The 4,774-nt window shown below is 59.1% G+C and overlaps 1 protein-coding gene across 1 annotated transcript in view; it reads left to right on the top strand.

Annotated features, from left to right (window-relative positions):
* Positions 1-4,774, top strand: part of LOC102489573 (protein Wnt-5a) — a 19,598-nt gene that overhangs the window by 1,887 nt on the left and 12,937 nt on the right. The gene's annotated exons all lie outside the window — the stretch shown is intronic.

A 4,774-nucleotide genomic window follows, 5' to 3' on the forward strand; every position in this document is an offset into this window, starting at 1 on the left:
AAGAGCGCTCCCCGACCCCCTCCGCAGTCTGCCTAGTCCTTTGGAAACACTTGGGCCTCCGCGTTGGGAGAGCGGGCGGGGGCCAGTTTGTGAACTCGTGTTTGTTTTAATTGTCAGTTGTATGTTAAAGCCGAGTCACACACTCCGAGGGTCACCGAAAGTTCACTTTTACGAAAAGTTAACGTTTCTTCCTGCAACATAACTTGCTGTTTTCCGAACAACTTTTCCTCTCCCTGTCTTCCAAGCTTAGATCCTTATTGCCATTTTTTTCTCGGTCTTTCCCATTTTCACTTTCCTAGAGACTAAGGTTGAAATTGGAATGAGATGTTTTTATATGAAAAGCAACTTTCTCCTGCAAAGATTAAACAAAATAAAACCTGGAAACCCCAGGGCTCTGGTTTACTTTCCAAACCGGGTCTGGCGTCTGGGTCCCTTCTCTTCCGTCTTTCTTTAAATGGATGGCTGTTTTGGAAGTAACTTGGGCCCTTGCGGTAAGATCGCGCTTCCTAAGCCCCTTCCCTCCCGCGGATACTTCGCACACGCAATGCTGAACCAGCCAGATACCAAGGTTTGGTTTCTGGACAGCCTCTGCCAGGGGAGCTTTGAGGGGGCAATGACGAGAGCTCGCAGCAACTGGGGGACAGTCGAACTTGGTGTGTGGATCGGAGCGTGTGGGTCCTTGGCCTGCCTGTGTGTGCGCTATGGTGTGTGTGTGTGGGGGGGGGGGAACCTGTTGTTCTCTCGTCCTGGAGTTGCTACCTTTAGTTTCCCCTACCCTCCACCCTTCCATGGAAAACTCTCCCCTGGAGGCCCGACCTGAGAGTGCCTCGTCTTCCCCGCCCCTGCCCGGAGCGCTCGGGTGGACCAGGGGTTAGCGTTGTGCGCAGAGCTGGGAGCTTTACCGGCTGCCTTTTCTGCCCCCGCCGTGCGGTGCCGGCTGCCCCCTGTTGGCCGCCTTGAGGTAGGACGTCTCCCAGTCTTCGCTTCTTGGGGCTGGCAGGCAGCTCGCCCCTTCTTTCCCTCCTACCTCTGCTCCCTTCATCCCTCTGGATCACCAGGCCCTACTCTCCCTGCAGGGCCCCTCGGAGGCCCCCAGAGGACCGGTTGTACAGCGTGGCCGCAGCAATGCGAAAGGGGCGGTGGGTCCAACCTAGCAAATGGGGATCGGGTAACTGGACAGCGGGGTTGGTATCTCTTCTCCAGGTTTTGGAAAGGGTGTCTCCCTAGAAAGCTTCGGGTCTGGCCTCAGCGGTCTCACCAATACTCTCTGTGGTTGAGGATGAGTGTTGCTTTCCCTCTCGGGTCCCAGTTTCTTCTCCTATGGGGGCGGGGGGTGAAAGTGCCTCTAAAGAGTGGGAAGTTGAATCTTTCATTTTCTTCCTCCAGCCATGGAGACTGCTCCCCCTCTAGACTGAGTTGAGCCTGTGCGCGGTTAGGCATCCCGTGTGAGAAGATGCTACACGGTGTGGGTATCTGTCTGTCTGTCCCGGGGGTCGGGCGAGTCCTGTCCAGTGGATGAACTAGAAACAGAGGAGACCGACCACTTTTCCCTTGGAGTCTGTGCGTTCCCGGACCTGCCGTCCGTTGTGAGCCCAGAGCGGGTCAGAGCGGTCCAAGTTCTTTGCGCTGATCCTCGCTCAAGGAGCAACGCCCGCTTTCCCTCTCTGACTGTCCCCCCTCCTCGCCGGGTCTGTGCGCGCACCCCGGAGCGCTATGGACAATCACCAGCGGCCTGAGGCGGCGGCGACTCCCCTGCGCCCAGGCGCGTGGCTTGCACGCAATGGCTTCTTTGTCTGCTCCCCCGAAGCAGACCCCCTATCGGCTCCTTCTTCACCATCTCCTCCCGCTTCTCTCTGCCCACCCGGCAGGACCCAAGTGTGTGACTGCAGCAGTGTTGATCTCCATCTCTCCCCTTGCTTCGAGGAGAGACCCAAGTAGGGGAAAGGTTTATTATACACTGAGAGCAGAGATTCTTCGTGGAGTTTCCCATCTTCCTTTTCGACACCGGGAGCTGGGGTCCAACTCCCTTCTTCCGCCTCGTTGGCGTGCCTCCTCTTTTCCATTCCCAGACACTCGGGCCCTGGACATGGCCTGTCTAGTAGAAGGGGATGCAGACAGCCCGGCAGCTGCAGTGGCTGAGGGTGGAGGACCTGTGCCCAGCCTCGTGGTCATTTATTTTAGCGGCCTGCCGAGAAAGTAGTGGGTGAGGACGTGGGTGCTGCGCGGGTTTGCACGCGATCTGACGCTCCCCTCAGGCCCCAACGCCCTCTGATCAGCCTTTCCCATCAGGTTTCCTGTCCCTCACCCCTCATCACCCAGGCTCGCTCTGCATTTGATAAAGAAGGATTAGAAACACCTTTAATCCTGAGGGAAGGCTTTGAAGGAAAGTCAGAAGGGGCTTGAGTTGCTCTGAATTGGAATGAAGGCGAGAGAACGCCCTCCTCCCACCTCACCCCTCCCCTGCCCTCCCAGAGAGGCTCAAAAGCCCCCAGCCCTCCTCCCCAAGGCTGGTACACCAAGAAGATTCCCAGGGTCCCTACAGAGTCAGCTTTCCTAGGCCCCTAGAGCGTTCCAAAACATGTAGCTGGTCCTTTGGGAAACTCAGCTTCTGATCAGAACTTTTGTTTCACCCCTGGTGTGACAGTCTCAGTTCGTACTGCCTTTTCGGATCTGATCTCTTTGTAAACAGGCGGGGATGTTTTGCCCCACCGAGTCCACGTATTTATTATTGAGTTCGCCGTGGGTTCCTTGACTCTCTCTTACTTGTGGGGCACTTTCTGGGTTGCGCTGCAATTGGAGCGGGAAGAAGGCCAAGGTGTTTCCGGGCAAGCGCACCGGGTTAAGTGCAGACACGACTGGCTGGGCTCTCCTATCCCATCCCCTTCGGGGCACCCTCGCCTACCCTGGAGCTGGGAGACAGAAACCGACGGCCGAGCTCCCGGTTGGCCCTCCCTCTGGGAGCTGGTGGGCTCTCCCCAGGGGCGTCCGGCCGAGAGTGGGTTCGGTTTGTGTGGCTTCGGCTGTAACAAAGAGATCTGCTGTAATCCGTGGAATCTGTTATCAATTTCTCAGCTGCCCGCGCTCCGCCCAGCGCGCCCCGCCCTCCTAGAAGCTGGAAAAGTGCGCGGGGCCAGCAGCTATCTTGGTTGCCCACTTGAAGCACGTCGGACCATGTGTGTGTGTACGCGTGTGAGTGTGCAAATGTGCACGAGTACAAGTGTGTATGAATGTGTGCGCGTGCAACTTCTGCCATCGTTAGGGAGAGTCGACTTTACAGCCCAGGCCGACCCACAGCCCGCCCCCTCCCCTGGAGGAAACTTGACACTTCGGGCGGGGGGAGGGGGTTGAGAGGGGCGGAGAAGGAACCTTCTCTCTCCTGGGCAGGGGAAACCCCAGATTTCCATTCTCTGGGATGCGCCCCTAGCTTTGCTGCGCTTTGGGAAAGACTGAGCCAGGGGCGCAGAGCCCTGCTTAGCGGGCTCTGTGGGGACCACATAAGCGTTTCCTCTCCAAGGAGCCCAGAGGGGTCCGGCCGCAGGGACGGCTGGCAGGGAAAAGCCGAGGCACGCTCCAGAGACCCTTAGCGTTTTCGCTGCTGCCTGAGTTCCCAGTGTCCCTTTTGGCGCAAGTTCCAGGCCGAGCCCTTCCGTCTCCTGGAAGAGGCTCATCTTTCGCTTTTCCCTAGGAAGGGCCTCCCTCGCGGGCGGCACAGCGCGGCAGGGCTACACTTATCCGAGATGTGAAAGGGGATTTTGGAAACCCGCTCCTCCCACCCGCACCCGCCTCGCTCCGCCGCCACCTACAGGTGGAGAAGTCACCAGTGGGGAGGAACGGCAGCAGAAGTTTCCAAGGCCAACTCCTGCCCCCGAAATTCTCCAGGAAGGGAACGTTCGCCATTGCGGCTCCCTGCGCCCTGGAAGCCCGGGGCTCAGCCCGAGCCGGGAGCTAGTGCATCCCTGGCCTCGCCGGGGACTCATTCACAGCCGCCCGGCCTCACCCCACAGCCCACCTTTCGGGACTGACCAAACCGTCTGAGTTGGTCTGGAGAGGCTGGACTGCAGGCGGGGTGGCACTGTTCCAAGGCCAAGCTCTGTGCTTCCCAGGCGAAGTGGCCGGCAACCCCAGGCCAGGACCAAGGAAAACTCTGGCGTCGTCTCCCTTGACTTTCAGTCCCTGCCCTGGGCTGCAGCTGCCAGGCGTGGGGGCGGGAGGAGAGTGAACAATCAGAATCCGGGAGAAAGTTGGGGAGAGGCAGGGAAGGGATCCCCTCCCAGGACAGCTGGACCCAGGTCCCCTTGTTTTCTTAGGACCCCCTCGGAGAAGGACGCAAGCCAGGCGGCACTGCGGGAGGGGGAATCCGTTACAATTTCCTTGGCTGGGAGAGCAGACCTCTGTCCCCTTCATCGCCCAGGCCCCCCATCTTCTTCTCCCCCCCCAGTAGTTGGGGAGAGGCAGGGAAGGGATCCCCTCCCAGGACAGCTGGACCCAGGTCCCCTTGTTTTCTTAGGACCCCCTCGGAGAAGGACGCAAGCCAGGCGGCACTGCGGGAGGGGGAATCCGTTACAATTTCCTTGGCTGGGAGAGCAGACCTCTGTCCCCTTCATCGCCCAGGCCCCCCATCTTCTTCTCCCCCCCCAGTGTAGCTGAAGAGCGTAAACCGGGCCGAAAGCTGATTATGAAACATACGATGTTAATTCAGAGCCGTATTTCCCAGCTGGGCACTCTGGCGCACTGGTCCCCCGGGCCTTGCCCCCACCCCCTGCCCTTCCCTCCT

Source organism: Tupaia chinensis, unplaced genomic scaffold (assembly GCF_000334495.1).
Source record: "Tupaia chinensis unplaced genomic scaffold, TupChi_1.0 Scaffold000091_1, whole genome shotgun sequence".
NCBI classification, from domain to species: Eukaryota; Metazoa; Chordata; class Mammalia; order Scandentia; family Tupaiidae; genus Tupaia; species Tupaia belangeri.